Source organism: Ranitomeya imitator, chromosome 6 (genome assembly GCF_032444005.1).
Source record: "Ranitomeya imitator isolate aRanImi1 chromosome 6, aRanImi1.pri, whole genome shotgun sequence".
NCBI classification, from domain to species: domain Eukaryota; kingdom Metazoa; phylum Chordata; class Amphibia; order Anura; family Dendrobatidae; genus Ranitomeya; species Ranitomeya imitator.
The window spans coordinates 341,768,649-341,785,547 of NC_091287.1; the positions used below are offsets into that span (position 1 = coordinate 341,768,649).

The 16,899-nt window shown below is 44.4% G+C and overlaps 1 protein-coding gene across 6 annotated transcripts in view; it reads left to right on the forward strand.

Annotated features, from left to right (window-relative positions):
- The window catches only part of SLC66A2 (solute carrier family 66 member 2), a 180,823-nt gene that overhangs the window by 8,662 nt on the left and 155,262 nt on the right, over positions 1-16,899 (forward strand). For 2 of the 6 annotated variants that reach the window (XM_069730922.1, XM_069730926.1), the window contains exon 1: positions 7,888-8,064. The exons of the other annotated variants lie outside the window; for them this stretch is intronic. The gene's annotated coding sequence lies outside the window, so the exon portion shown is untranslated. Of the gene's footprint in view, positions 1-7,887; positions 8,065-16,899 lie in introns of those variants that run through there. 6 annotated transcript variants of the gene reach the window in all.

Consider the following 16,899-nt stretch of genomic DNA (forward strand, 5'->3'; position numbering starts at 1 on the left):
TTACCTTTTGAGATTATTTTTCAGTGTTCTGCTTGATCTTGAACCATGACGACTTGATGGATAATTATTTTTGATTTTTAATTTCACTTATATAATTCTGTTAATTCCACAGCGCTTTACAGACATTAGCATCATCACTGTCCCTATTGGGGCTCTGTCTGAATTCCCTATCAGTATGTCTTTGGAGTGTGGGAGAAAACCCACGTAAACACAGGGGGAACATACAAACTCCTTGCAGATGTTGTCTTTTGTGGTATTTAAAGGGAACCTGTCACCCCGAAAATCCGGCTCCGGCGCAGGCGTACTTTCTTTGCCCTGTTGAGGGCACAACAAAGTACTGCAGTGCGCAGGCGCCGGAAAGGTCAGAGAGGCCCGGCGCCTGCGCGCTGCAGTACTTTGCTCTGCCCTCAACGGGGCCGACAAAGTACGCCTGCGCCGGAGCCGCGGCTGAAGATCAGAAGAGGACGTCATGGAAAGAAGATGGGAGGCGTCGCAGCGGACCAGAGACGCCCATCCGACCTGACCAGCAACGGGACCGCCCCTGGGTGAGTATAATCTAATGTCTTTTTCTCCTCTTTCAGGTAACATCGGGGGCTTATCTACAGCATTACAGAATGCTGTAGATAAGCCCCTGATGCCGGTGGGCTTACCTCACCCGCGATTTTCGGGGTGACAGGTTCCCTTTAAACCCAGGATGTTAGCACCTCAAGTCTACAGTGCGAACCACTGAGCCACCATCTTGTGCAATCCTAGATAGGTCCACCAGGTTCTTCTCCGCCGTTATCTTGATAGTATCAAGCCATTGACTTGCTGGTCTCACTCTTCACCTTGTTCCTTCTATTCCGCCCACGATGTCCTCCATGATTGCTTTCTTTGTGTCCATTGGTTTGTGTGTTCTTCTTGCCATCCATGATAATATTTATAACATCCTGCTCCAGAACCACATTTTGATGGGGTCGATTCTTCTACTGTCTTGTTTCTTTATTGTCCAGGTTTCGCATACCTGTTACTACAGAAAAGACCACAAAATATCAAATGTATGTGTTTTAAATTTTTAAAAGCTGCAGGTTCCACTGTCATGACCCCCACATATTCAGAGAAGGGAAGTGCTCTTCTACCCCAATCAGTACTCCAGAGAGAAGGAGATCCTTTACTCATGTACGTCTCTTCAATGAAGACAATGGGTGTTCTAGTAGCTGCATTTCACAATAGAATAGTGAGATCTGCACACGTAGGCAACCACCTCTACCTCACATATGTCTTCTGGAGGAACTTTAGTCTCTTGACTTATGGGGGAACCAGATATGGATACACATCGCTCTATTCGAGCCTACCCATCTCTGCTCCTTAGGACTCTTCTTCCCTATGACATAGAAACTAAAATTATACAAAAGGTTAGGTGGGGGGGGGGCAACATAAAAAGGCATGGCGGTGCTCCAGACTGTAGGCTGTGCAACCATGCTGTACAGTATACAAGAGCTTGGGGAGAGGGGGGATTTCTTAGGGTATCTGCACACGTAGGAAAAGTGGTGCAGAATTTTCTGCACGAAATCCGCATCTCCTGGCAGAATCCGCAGCCGCGGTTTTTGTGCGGAATTGATGTGGATTTTCTGCGGTTTTTGCCACTGTGGATTTTTAACATGGATGGGTGCAGAAACGCTGCAGATCCGCACAAAAGAAGTGACATGCACTTCTTTGAAATACGCAGCAATTCCGCACTGATTTTTCCGCACCATCTGCACAACTTTTTTTTAATCCCATTGAATAACATTGTACTGTACATCACAGTGCGGATCTGCAGCGTTTCTGTGCGGAAAAATCCGCTGTGGATCTGCAGCAAATCCACATCGTGTGCACATAGCCTTAAGCTCACCACGCCATGCCATCCGATATTGGAGGCTGAAATCTGCGTGTCGGGTGCCGGTCCTGCTGGAGAAGCTCAGCCAAAGGTTCAAGGAAAGGAAATAAGCGGCACATCCATTCACAATATGTAAAAGATTAGTTCATGCTTTATTCAAGACTCGTTAAAAACATTTGACTGTCATCAAACGTTATTCATTTCAAAAATTGCAGTAAAATTGAACGAAAATGCAGGCATACTTACACTATGTTCCAAATTATTATGCAGCTGACCTTTTTCTCGGATTTTCCTAAATGGTCGGTGCAAATGACAGTCAGTCTAATAAGTCATCACCCGTTAGAGTATACATCGAATTTTATTGAAGAAACCTCCCAATGATAACAGTATAATCTCCAAAATGAATAAAAACTCAAAATGCGCTGTTCCAAATTATTAGGCACAGTAGAATTTCTAAACATTTGATCTGTATTAAAGAACTGAAAATGCTCATTTGTGGAATTTGCAGCATTAGGAGGTCACATTCACTGAACAAAACAGCTATTTAACTCCAAAACCTCCTAACAGGCCAAGTTACATGTTAACATAGGACCCCTTCTTTGATATCACCTTCAGTTTTTGGAGAGTTTCTGCTTGTACGTATTTGCATGAAGTCGGAATAGCCTCCCAGAGCTGCTGTTTTGATGTGAACTGCCTCCCACCCTCATAGATCTTGTGCTGGATGATACTCCAAATGTTCTCTCTACGGTTGAGGTCAGGTGAAGATGGTGGCCACACCATGAGTTTATCTCCTTTTATGCCCATAGCAGCCAATGACTCAGAGGTATTATTTGCAGCATGAGATGGTGCATTATCATGCATGAAGATGATTTTGCTCCTGAAGGCACGTTTCTGCTTTTAGACCATGGAATAAAGTTGTCAGTCAGAAACGCTATTTACTTTACAGAGGTCATTTTCACATCTTCAGGAACCTTAAAGGGCCCCACCAGCTGTTTCCCCATGATTCCGGCCCAAAACATGATTTCTGCACCTCCTTGCTGACGTTGCAGCCTTGTTGGGACATGGTGGCCATCCACCAACCATCCACTACTCCATCCATCTGGACCATCCAGGGTTGCTCGACACTCATCAGTAAACAAGACTGTTTGAAAATTAGCTTTCATGTATATCTGGGCCCACTGCAACCGTTTCTGCTTGTGAACACTGTTTAGGAGTGGCCGAATAGTAGGTTTATGCACCACAGCAAGCCTTTGAAGGATCCTACACCTTGAGGTTCGAGGGACTCCAGAGGCACCAACAGCTTCAAATAACTGTTTGCTGCTTTGTAATATTTTGGCAGCTGCTCTCTTAAACCAATGAATTTGGCAGAAACCTTCCTCATTATGCCTTTAACTTCATGAACTCTGTCTGTGCTCTGTTTCAGTTACAAATCTCTTCACAGTATGATGATCACAAAGTTTTTGTGAAGTATCTAATTTTTTCATACCTTGTCCAAGGCATTGCACTATTTAACGCTTTTCCGCAGCAGAGAGATCCTTTTTATTTCTCATATTGCTTGAAACCTTTGGCCTGCCTAATAATGTGGAACATCATTTTTAAGTACCGTATATACTCGAGTATAAGCCGAGATTTTCAGCCCACTTTTTTGGGCTGAAAGTCCCCCTCTCGGCTTATACTTGAGTCATATACCCGGGTGTCGGCAGGGGAGTGGGAGCGGGGGCTGTGTAATCATACTTACCTGCTGCGGCGCGGTCCCTGCAGTCCCTGGCTTCCTCGGCGCTGCAGATTCTTCCTGTACTGAGCGGTCACATGGCACCGCTCATTACAGAAATGAATAGGCGGCTCCACCCCCATAGGGGAGGAGCCGCATATTGATTGCTGTAAATGATCGGTGCCATGTGACCGCTCAATTACAGGAAGAAGATGCAGCGCCGGAGAAGCCAGGGACTGCAGGGACCGCGCCGCAGCAGGTAAGGGGAGCGCAGCGCTATAATTGCCTGCTCCTCGCTCCGGTGCGGCTCCGTCTCCAGCGTCCTCTAGCAGTGACGCTCCAGTTAGAGGGCGCGGTGACGTAGTCAGTGCGCGCCCTCTGCTGAGCGTCAGTGCTGGAGACAGAGCCGCAGAGGAGCAGGTAAATATTGAAAGCGCCGGCGTCCTGAGAAGAGAGGTGAGTATGTGATTTTTTTTTTTTTATTGCAGCCGCATTCTAGATGTCACAGCATTATAAGGAGCATCTATGGGGCCATAATCAAAGGTGCAGAGCATATATGGCACAGCATTATAAGGGGCATCTATGGGGCCATAATCAAAGGTGCAGAGCATATATGGCACAGCATTATAAGGAGCACCTATGGGGCCATAATCAAAGGTGCAGAGCATATATGGCACAGCATTATAAGGGGCATCTATGGGGCCATAATCAAAGGTGCAGAGCATATATGGCACAGCATTATAAGGAGCACCTATGGGGCCATAATCAAAGGTGCAGAGCATATATGGCACAGCATTATAAGGAGCACCTATGGGGCCATAATCAAAGGTGCAGAGCATATATGGCACAGCATTATAAGGAGCATTTATGGGGCCATAATCAAAGGTGCAGAGCATATATGGGACAGCATTATAAGGAGCATCTATGGGGCCATAATCAAAGGTGCAGAGCATATATGGCACAGCATTATAAGGAGCACCTATGGGGCCATAATCAAAGGTGCAGAGCATATATGGCACAGCATTATAAGGGGCATCTATGGGGCCATAATCAAAGGTGCAGAGCATATATGGCACAGCATTATAAGGAGCATTTATGGGGCCATAATCAAAGGTGCAGAGCATATACAGTGGGGCAAAAAAGTATTTAGTCAGTCATCAATAGTGCAAGTTCCACCACTTAAAAAGATGAGAGGCGTCTGTAATTTACATCATAGGTAGACCTCAACTATGGGAGACAAACTGAGAAAAAAAAATCCAGAAAATCACATTGTCTGTTTTTTTTAACATTTTATTTGCATATTATGGTGGAAAATAAGTATTTGGTCAGAAACAAACAATCAAGATTTCTGGCTCTCACAGACCTGTAACTTCTTCTTTAAGAGTCTCCTCTTTCCTCCACTCATTACCTGTAGTAATGGCACCTGTTTAAACTTGTTATCAGTATAAAAAGACACCTGTGCACACCCTCAAACAGTCTGACTCCAAACTCCACTATGGTGAAGACCAAAGAGCTGTCAAAGGACACCAGAAACAAAATTGTAGCCCTGCACCAGGCTGGGAAGACTGAATCTGCAATAGCCAACCAGCTTGGAGTGAAGAAATCAACAGTGGGAGCAATAATTAGAAAATGGAAGACATACAAGACCACTGATAATCTCCCTCGATCTGGGGCTCCACGCAAAATCCCACCCCGTGGGGTCAGAATGATCACAAGAACGGTGAACAAAAATCCCAGAACCACGCGGGGGGACCTAGTGAATGAACTGCAGAGAGCTGGGACCACCGTAACAAGGCCTACCATAAGTAACACACTACGCCACCATGGACTCAGATCCTGCAGTGCCAGACGTGTCCCACTGCTTAAGCCAGTACATGTCCGGGCCCATCTGAAGTTTGCTAGAGAGCATTTGGATGATCCAGAGGAGTTTTGGGAGAATGTCCTATGGTCTGATGAAACCAAACTGGAACTGTGTGGTAGAAACACAACTTGTCGGGTTTGGAGGAAAAAGAATACCGAGTTGCATCCATCAAACACCATACCTACTGTAAAGCATGGTGGTGGAAACATCATGCTTTGGGGCTGTTTCTCTGCAAAGGGGCCAGGACGACTGATCCGGGTACATGAAAGAATGAATGGGGCCATGTATCGTGAGATTTTGAGTGCAAACCTCCTTCCATCAGCAAGGGCATTGAAGATGAAACGTGGCTGGGTCTTTCAACATGACAATGATCCAAAGCACACCGCCAGGGCAACGAAGGAGTGGCTTCGTAAGAAGCATTTCAAGGTCCTGGAGTGGCCTAGCCAGTCTCCAGATCTCAACCCTATAGAAAACCTTTGGAGGGAGTTGAAAGTCCGTGTTGCCAAGCGAAAAGCCAAAAACATCACTGCTCTAGAGGAGATCTGCATGGAGGAATGGGCCAACATACCAACAACAGTGTGTGGCAACCTTGTGAAGACTTACAGAAAACGTTTGACCTCTGTCATTGCCAACAAAGGATATATTACAAAGTATTGAGATGAAATTTTGTTTCTGACCAAATACTTATTTTCCACCATAATATGCAAATAAAATGTTAAAAAAACAGACAATGTGATTTTCTGGATTTTTTTTTCTCAGTTTGTCTCCCATAGTTGAGGTCTACCTATGATGTAAATTACAGACGCCTCATCTTTTTAAGTGGTGGAACTTGCACTATTGCTGACTGACTAAATACTTTTTTGCCCCACTGTATGGCACAGCATTATAAGGAGCATCTATGGGGCCATAATCAAAGGTGCAGAGCATATATGGCACAGCTTTATAAGGGGCATCTATGGGGCCATAATCAAAGGTGCAGAGCATATATGGCACAACATTATAAGGGGCATCTATGGGGCCATAATCAAAGGAGCAGAGCATATATGGCACAGCATTATAAGGGGCATCTATGGGGCCATAATCAAAGGTGCAGAGCATTATATACGGCACAGCATTATAAGGAGCATCTATGGGGCCATAATCAAAGGTGCAGAGCATATATGGCACAACATTATAAGGGGCATCTCTATGGGGCCATAATCAAAGGTGCAGAGCATATATGGCACAGCATTATAAGGAGCATCTATGGGGCCATAATCAAAGGTGCAGAGCATATATGGCACAGCATTATAAGGAGCATCTATGGGGCCATAATCAAAGGTGCAGAGCATATATGGCACAGCATTATAAGGAGCACCTATGGGGCCATAATCAAAGGTGCAGAGCATATATGGCACAGCATTATAAGGAGCATCTATGGGGCCATAATCAAAGGTGCAGAGCATATATGGCACAACATTATAAGGGGCATCTATTGGGCCATAATCAAAGGTGCAGAGCATATATGGCACAGCATTATAAGGAGCATCTATGGGGCCATAATCAAAGGTGCAGAGCATATATGGCACAGCATTATAAGGGGCATCTATGGGGCCATAATCAACGGTGCAGAGCATTCTATATAGCACAGTTGTATATCGAGCATCTATGGGGCAATAATGAACGGTATGGAGCATCTATTTTTATTTTTGAAATTCACCGGTAGCTGCTGCATTTTCTACCCTAGGCTTATACTCGAGTCAATAAGTTTTCCCAGTTTTTTGTGGCAAAATTAGGGGGGTCGGCTTATACTCGGGTCGGCTTATACTCGAGTATATACGGTAGTTTTCCTTTAATTAGAATCACCTGGAAAACTAATTATCACATGTGTTTAAGATTGATTTCAGTTATCTATTGAGCCCTGAGACACAATACCATCCATGAGTTTATTTGAAAAACAAAACAATTAAATCTTTGACACTTAAATCCAATTTGCATAATAATTTGGAACACAGTGTAAAAAGACACCAGAGGGGACAGAGTGGAGTTGGTTGCACCAAATTTTATAACTTTTTAGAAAATCTCAATTAATGAATTAGGAGAAAACTGATGGAATTGCTAAACTTCGCCCTGATAACAGAACACAAGAAAACCCAATCAAGAACATATAAAAATAGACTTAAGGGCGCAAATAGAATATTGAGTTTGGTGCAAGCGAGTGGCTGAAAACTAGCCACAAAACAGGCACAAAGGCAGTGATGACTTGCATGTTTTTGAAGTGATGCTATTTTATTCATCACGATCACCTTTCCACTCCATACACTTAATGCATCAATCAAAAAGTAATTGTCATCCTTTAGTATAAGATTGTTATCCTGCTCTGCAAACTACGACTCTGCGCCATTAATATTACCATCTCGCGTATCAAATAAGTTACATTTTTGTCCTTTCAATTAATTTTTTTTTTTTTAATTTCAGAAAGGGAAAATCAGATGGGTCCAAATCAGGATATTATGGTGGATGATCCACAATTACACAAAGATGATTTAATTGAGTTATTGCAGAGCAATACATAACTGGTTGGTGGGCGCATTATCCTGCAAAAACAAGCTGGCTTTGGAGTCTTCTTGCTGAAGTTCCAATCTACCTGACAAGGTTAACTTTTTGTAATCACAATTTTAAAAGGACAGCATTTTTCTGCTAAAACTTAAAATGTGTACTTGTCAAAATTCCTACTTGCATCCACAGCAAAGGGATTTACATTTTGTCTGTTAGAAGTGTTCAAGACCAACTATGTATCAATACTTGTATGTTCAGTGGTTCTTGTGACTCTGTATAATCCTGCTGTTGCACTGTTTATGGCGGGTGATGAAGCCTAGGGCTCTAGTAAATCACACAAATAGATTTACTTCCAAAGTTAGCTTGCTATTAAAACGTTGTGCTGGCTTACATTTCAATGGCAGTATTGATCAACTTCCACTACATTCACCTATGGTTCATGATGCTTCCTTGGCTCAGAATTGTTGTTTTCTCTTCGCCACGACAGCACCCACTTGAGAGAGGGGATCCGCCCCTAGGAACAGGAAACCCTATGGAGAGAATAAAAGGGGCGGTCCTCCTCGCTCCCACAGTTGGTTTCCTGTTCCTACGGGAGACCTGGAGAGAAGAGGATTCCCAGCCTGGATGCCGCTTGCGCGGTTTACCTGAATAGGGACGGCAAGGGCTCCAGGGCTGGAAGCAGCGTCGGGGGTCCTGTCTCAGCTTCCCCCCCTCTGCTGGCAGGTACCGTGAGGCCAGGATCGGGGAGGCACCTGGCTCACGGAGAAGTATCCAGCAGACCTGCGGGCCGGACCGCTGGGGTAAGATCCTGTGACGCCAGCCTCGGGTGGCGCACAGGCAGCGTGGGGCCAGTGATTTCTCCCCCGGAAGTATTACTACAACTTCCGGGGTGATGGAGGAGGAGGACGGCGCCTGCGCGATCGCTGGATAGAAGCGCAGGCGCGCACAGCAGAGCCGCAACCCGGATGTAGTAGTCACTTCCGGGTGCGGCAGGAAGAAGATGGCGGCCCCCATAACAAAAGGACGCCGGCGTTGATTCCCGGCGTCCATCATGGCATCTCCTCAAGAGACAACGTTGCCTTCTTCTGAAGCTAACGCTGTTACACCAGGAAGCCGGACTAGCAGCCGCAGATCATCCTCCAAGAGCGCCAGGGAAAAAAGATCGGACCGGTCGGTTCCTCCATCTGTGCCTCCGTCTCCTCCTCTCCAGCCGGTATTATGACAGCTTCAGGGGTGAGTGTATGTCTACCCTATTTTAAGCTGATTGTACTCCCTCTTTCATCTAATTCCCTAGGTTAAAAGAACAGGGAAATCCAAACATAAGCAATGTGCCTTATGCTCTCGGCCGCTCCCGGATACCTATTTAAAAAAGTTATGACAGTCTTGCATCGAATCCACCTTACGTGAGGAGTCTTCAGTAAGGTCGGATGATATACGTAGCATGATAAGAGAGGAGTTGCGAGCTTTTCGAAACTCGGATAAAATTCCTGGAAGTAGGAAGAAATACAGCTCTCCTATATCTGCACAGTCATCTGAGGTTGAGGATAAGGAGTCGGACAGTTCCCAAGAGGTTATATCCTCGGAGGGTGAACAGGATACATGTTTCCCTACAGAAAGCATTGACAATTTAGTCAGATCTGTACGCAACACCATGGGTATGGAAGATACTAAGACCCTTAAAACACCTCAGGACGTGATGTTTGCTGGCCTGTCCGAGAAAAAGAGACCTTCCTTTCCTATTATTCCAGCAATAAAGGAGTTAGTCAAAAAAGAGTGGGAAAGCCAGGGGCAAAGAGGGTTGCCGTCTTCCTCAAAACGTCGCTATCCCTTTAATGACGAGGATTTCTCCAAATGGGTAAAAGCCCCAAAAGTAGATGCGGCAGTGGCATCCACTTCTAAGAAATCTTTATTGCCTGTTGAAGATTCAGGATCCTTGCAAGACCCGCTCGATCGGAAAGCAGACTCCCTTTTAAAAAGAGCTTGGGAATCCTGTACAGGAGCTTTTAAACCAGCTATCTCGGCCACATGTACTGCTAGATCCATGATGGTTTGGTTGAATGATCTGGAAGAAGGCTTAAAAGGTGGCCTTTCCCGTAATAAACTCATGTCATCTATCCCGTTAATTAGATGAGCTACTGCCTTTTTGGCAGATTCTTCGGCGGATTCCATCCGATTAGCAGCCAAATCAGCAGGTCTAACCAACGCGGCTCGCCGCGCCTTGTGGCTAAAGGGGTGGAAAGGAGATCCACAAACAAAATCCAAGTTATGTGGTCTGCCCTGTCAGGGTGAGTACCTATTTGGTACTCAATTGGATGACATTCTTACCAAAGCGGGTGAGAGGAAGAAAGGGTTCCCCAATAACACTTATCTTCCATCTTATAGGAGAGCGTTCCGAAAGCCCATGTTCAACAGAAGACGGGACTATAAAAACCAGGACCGTTGGGCTAATAAGGACTTTAAGCAGAAAGGAGCCTTCTTTGGAAAACGCCCTTTCAAACCTGAGGATAAACCCCGCTAGGACAGATCTACCCGTTGGTGGTAGGTTGTCCTTCTTCTCCACACAATGGCTGGCAATAACCTCTAATTCATGGGCAACTAGCCTGATAACTACAGGCCTAAAACTAAGATTTTCTCAAGTTCCCCCGGTTTTGTTTGACTTCCTTAGGTTCACCATCACAACAAGAGGCCTTGGAACAGGAAATAATAACTCTCCTGTCGAAAGGAGTATTAGTGGAAGTCCCTTTTCATCAAAAAGGAAGGGGATTTTATTCCCCTTTATTTTTTATTTCAATACCCGACGGATCATATAGAACAATAATTAACCTTAACAGACTAAATGTCTTCTTAGAGAACCAAACTTTTAAAATGGAATCCATCCGGTCAACTATTAAGCTTCTTTCCCCATTGCTTCATGGCAGTTCTTGACCTTAAAGATGCATACTATCATCTTCCAATCTTCAGAGAGCATCAACAATATCTATGGGTGGCAGTTATGGTCAAAGGTCAGATACGGCATTATCAATACACATCAATGCCCTTTGGACTATCAATAGCCCCTAGAGTTTTCACAAAACTAATGTCACCACAACTGAGCAAAAATTTTTAGGAATTATTCTAGACTCTACAAATCAAATGTGCTTTCTTCCCGAGTCAAAACAAATAGCAATCATAAACAAAGTACAATCAGTGATTAACCACCCCCTAATTTCCCTAAGAGAAGGTATGTCCCTTCTTGGTTCCTTCACTTCTTGTATTCCAGCTGTTCCGTGGGCCCAATTCCATAGCAGGAAATTGCAGCATACAATACTTCGTGAGGAAGAAAGGTTACATGGCCGATTAGATACTCGTATTTCCTTAACGACAGATGTGATACAATCTCTTACTTGGTGGTTAAATCAGAGTCATCTTTCCAGTGGGGTCCCCTGGGTGGTTAAACCATCAAAAACTGTTTTCACTGACGCCAGTCCTAGTGGTTGGGGAGCACATTTAGAAAACCAAATAGTACAAGGTCTGTGGTCTCCTAGATAATCAGATGATTCTTCTAATAAAAAAGAGCTGAAGGCTGTTTATCATGCTTTATCTGAATTTCTTCCGCAGTTACACGGAACACATACAAGAGTCTTTTCAGACAACATGACAGCGGTAGCATATATAAACCACCAAGGAGGATCAAGATCGGAAGGACTCCTGTCTATAGCCAACGATATTCTAGCCATGGCAGAGGAACACCTCCTGTCCCTATCGGCGCTACATGTGAGAGGAATCGACAATTCGAGAGCAGATTTCCTCAGTCGCCACACTCTCCACCAAGGAGAGTGGGTTCTAAATCGTCGTATCTTTTGTATGATAATAAAAAAGTGGGGCACTCCCGAGATAGATCTCTTTGCGACAAGACAAAACAGGCAAGTCAAAAAATTTGCATCATTGTTCCGATCTGACAATCCAGATATCTTTGACGCCCTACAAGTACCATGGGTATTCAAGAAGGCATATGCCTTTCCCCCGCTGATATTACTTCCGACAGTGATCAGGAAGATAAGGGAGGACAGAGCAAACGTAATCCTAATTGCTCCATTCTGGCCCAAGAGGCCATGGTTTTCCTGGCTGAGAGCCATGTCAATCTCAGACCCATGGATCCTCCCGGAGGATCGGGATCTTCTCTTCCAGGGCCCCTTCAACCACCCTCAGGTGAAGGGTCTATGGTTAACAGCTTGGAACTTGAGAGGCAGCTGCTAAAGATGAGAGGGTTCTCAAACAAAGTGATTGACACTCTTCTACTAAGTAGAAAAAAGTCCACTACCTCCAACTATGCAAGAGTGTGGAAAAAATTTCTAAACCTCTACCCAACAGCCCTGTCAAACGAAATTCATATTCCTATAATTTTAGAATTTCTTCAAAAAGGGCGCGATCTAGGTCTGGCAGTCAGTACCTTTAAAAGTACACATTTCTGCGCTGGGAGCTTTATATGGTCTTGATATCGCAGGTAATAAGTGGGTAGCCAGATTTGTTGCAGCATGCCAGAGGTCAGAGACAGTCAGAATTCCCCATGTACCACCTTGGGATGTTAATTTAGTTCTCGAAGCTCTTACAGATCACCCTTTTGAGCCTCTACATTCAGCTCACATAAAACATGTCTCCCTCAAGACAGCTCTTCTTGTCGCCTTAGTATCAGCGAGAAGAGTAAGTGACATACAGGCACTATCGATAGATCCTCCTTTCATGTCTATATTCCCAGATAGAGTTGTCCTTAAGACAGACCCTTCATACTTACCCAAAGTATGCACTAAATTTCACAGATCGCAAGAAATTTTCCTTCCCTCCTTCTATGATAACCCTACAAGTCAGGAAGAACAAAAATACCACACATTATATGTGAGGAGAGCCATATTAGCCTATGTGGATAGGACTAGCGCCTGGAGGAAGAGCAGGGCTCTCTTTGTTTCTTTCCAGGGTCATAGAAAAGGAGCTGGAATCACGAAGGGTACTTTATCTCGGTGGATTCGAGATGCAATATGTCTGGCCTATTCATCCAAAGGGGAGAATCCGCCTGAGACCGTAAGAGCACATTCCACCCGGGCGATTGCATCATCCTGGGCTGAACGAGCGGAGGTTCCGATAGAACAGATATGTAAGGCCGCAACCTGGTCTTTGCCTACTACCTTCTATAATCACTATAGATTAGATCTATCTGCCTCATCTGACTTATCCTTCGGTAGAGCAGTCCTTAACACGGTGATCCCTCCCAAATTACTATCTCTGAAAGTCTCTCAAGTGGGTGCTGTCGTGGCGAAGAGAAAACACCGGATTACGTACCGGTAATGCTCTTTTATAGAGCCACGACAGCACCCCTTCACTTCCCACCCTTATAGGTTTTTTATTAGGAGCACGGTTAAGGGTGTTTGGTTCTTGTAGTTAGCCATGCTTAAGTTAACTAGTTATAAACGATGATATTGAATGACCAACTAAAGTCTGGTGGGCGGTTCCTCGCAATCTCTGTAAACCCAACTGTGGGAGCGAGGGGGACCGCCCCTTTTATTCTCTCCATAGGGTTTCCTGTTCCTAGGGGCGGATCCCCTCTCTCAAGTGGGTGCTGTCGTGGCTCTATAAAAGAGCATTACCGGTACGTAATCCGGTGTATTCCATTTGTAAGTGCACTTAGTCTGCACTTAATGTCGGAAGTGACTGTTTTCACACGTTTGTATGTATGTATGCACATGCATGTGCAATTTATTTTAGGTGCATCTTAAATATTGAACATCACGTTGCTTTTTTCTTTTTCAGCGAGTTTAATTTATGGGTCTAGGTCTTGTGCTCAGTTACAGCATTATGTTCGGATTCCTACGGGATTCTACTACACTAAAATAATCTTGGAGGGGGTCGTTCTTACAGTGCACCTGCACTTTAGTTTTCCCGCTTGATTTGACCATGTAGCATAGTGGGGTACACTTTAGTGACAACCATACTGCGCTGGGAAAGGATCGTCCAATTAATTAGGTTCGATGCACTGACTGTCTCGGCATTGCAGAGTTTCCACCAGGTCATATGATTTCAGAGGGCCGTTGTTGCGCGCCCTTTTTCAAATAAGCTATCTATTTATATTCACATCCTGTGAGCTGTATGTTTTTGCTTCTGAGGTTTGTCCTGATGAAGAAGCAGGTCTGCTTCAAAACGCGTTGACATATAAATAAGAACCACATTGATGCCTTCAGGGTTTTTCCACTGCTTCCTTTAGGCCATGTTCACACGATCCTTTTTTTCATGCGGAATTGCCGCGATTTTCCCGCTGCGGGTCCGCAGCTGTTTTCCATGCAGGGTACATTACATTGTACCGTATGGAAAACAGGAACTGCTGTGCCCACAATGCGGAAAATAAAAAAAAAAAGCCGCGCTGAATAGCTGCGGGAAAAAAGAAGTACCATGTCACTTCTTTTTTCGGAGCAGCAGCGGTTCTGCACCCATTGACCTCCATTGTGAGGTCAAACCCGCAGTAAAACCCGCAGATGAAAAAAATATCTGCGGGTTTTACTGCGGTTTGTGGTGCAGAACCGCTGCAGCAGGAAGTGCGGGGAAGCGGGCGGAAGTGCGTGGGCGGAGTGTGGCTGCCCCCCCGTGCTCCGATCCCACCGCCCCGTGCTCCGATGCCCCCCCCAGTGCTCCGATTCCCCCCGTGCCCTAATCCCCCCCCCCCTTATACTTACCCGGCGTCCCGGTGTCCGTCCGGCCGTCTTCCCCCTGGGCGCCGCCATTTTGCAAAATGGCGGGCGCATGCGCAGTGCGCCCGCCGAATCTGCCGGCCAGCAGATTCGTTCCAAAGTGCATTTTGATCACTGAGATAGATTATATCTCAGTGATCAAAATAAAAAAAAATAGTAAATGACACCCCCCCCCTTTGTCACCCCCATAGGTAGGGACAATAAAAAAAAATTAAGAATTTTTTTTTTTCCCACTAAGGTTAGAATAGGGGTAGGGGTAGGGTTATGGTATTTTCAGCCATTTTAACCCTAAAAAACTTCCTAGAAAACACACAGACTCTGCATAGAAAACTGCATAAAAAAAGATCAAAAAAAGGATCAAAAAACGCATCAAAAAAGGACCAAAAAAAGGACCTGCGTTTTCTGCCAAGAGCTGCAGTTTTTTAAAAAACAGTCCTGAAAAAAAAAAAGGATGGAAATCAGGAACGTGTGAACATACCCTTACTATTGGCAGTGCGGGTTTATGTCCACTTTCTCCAGTTGAACATGTTATCAATTTAGACCGGACAACCCCTTTAATATTCTCATGGCTCCTATTCACGGGTCCATCCTCTGTTCTTATCCCACGTCTTCTGAACTCCTTTCTCTTCAACACTTTGTTCTTTATTCAGCTATGTTTTTATAATTTCTATGTACAGTTTTATGAAAAAGTTTGGGCACCCCTAATAATCTTAAGCTTAATGTTTTATAAAAATAGTTTTTTTTGCAACAGCTATTTCAGTTTCATATATCCAATAACTGTTGGACACAGTAATGTTTCTGCCTCGAAATGAGGTTTATTGTACTAACAGAAAATGTGCAATCTGCATTCAAACAAAATTTGACAGGTGCATAAGTATGGGCACCCTTATCATTTTCTTGTTTTAAATACTCCTACCTACTTTTTACTGACTTACTAAAGCACTTTTTTGGTTTTCTAACCTCATTGAGCTTTGAACTTCATAGCCAGGTGTATGCAATCATGAGAAAAGCTACTTAAAGTGGCCACTTGCAAGTTGTTCTCCTGTTTGAATCTCCTCTGAAGAGTGGCATCATGGGCTCCTCAAAACAACTAATGATCTGAAAAGATTATTCAACATAGTTGTTCAGGGAAAGGATACAAAAAGCTGTCTCAGAGATTTAACCTGTCAATTTCCACTGTGAGGAACATAGTAAGGAAATGGAAGAACACAGGTACAGTTCTTGTTAAGGCCTGAAGTGGCAGGCCAAGAAAAACATCAGAAAGGCAGAGAAGAAGAATGGTGAGATCAGACAAGGAAAATCCTCAGACCACCTCCAGAGAGCTGCAGCATCAACTTGCTGCAGATGGTGTCACTGTGCATCGGTCAACTATACAATGCACTTTGCACAAGGAGAAGCTATATGGGAGAGTGATGCGAAAGAAGCCGTTTCTGCGAGCACACCACAAACAGTCGGCTGACTTATGCAAAAGCACATTTGGAGAAGCCAATTTCTTTTTGGAAGAAGGTCCTGTGGACTGATGAAACCAAGATTGAGTTGTTTGGTCATACAAAAAGGCGTTATGCATGGTGGCCAAAAAACACAGCATTCCAAGAAAAACACTTGCTACCCACAGTAAAATTTGGTGGAGGTTCCATCATGCTTTGGGGCTGTGTGGCCAATGCCAGCATCTGGAATCTTGTTAAAGTTGAGGGACGCATGGATTCCTCTCAGTATCAGCAGATTCTTGACAATAATGTTCATGAATCAGTGACAAAGTTGAAGTTATGCAGGGGATGGATCTTTCAGCAAGACAATTGAACATCTGTGGGATCATTTGAAGAGAGCTGTCCATGCTCGGCGACCATCAAACTTAACTGAACTGGAATTGTTTTGTAAAGAGGAATGGTCAAAAATACCTTCATCCAGGATCCGGGAACTCATTAAAAGCTACAGGAAGTGACTAGAGGCTGTTATTTTTGCAAAAGGAGGATCTACTAAATATTTGTCACTTTTCTGGTGGTGTGCCCATACTTATGCACCTGTCAAATTTTGTTTGAATGCAGATTGCACATTTTCTGTTAGTACAATAAACCTCATTTCAAGGCAGAAACATTACTGTGTTCAACAGTTATTGGATATATGAAACTGAAATAGCTGTTGCAAAAAAGCTGTCAAATACTCACCTGCTCCTGACGCGGTCCCTGCATGTCTCACGGTCTCCGTGTGCGGCAGCTTC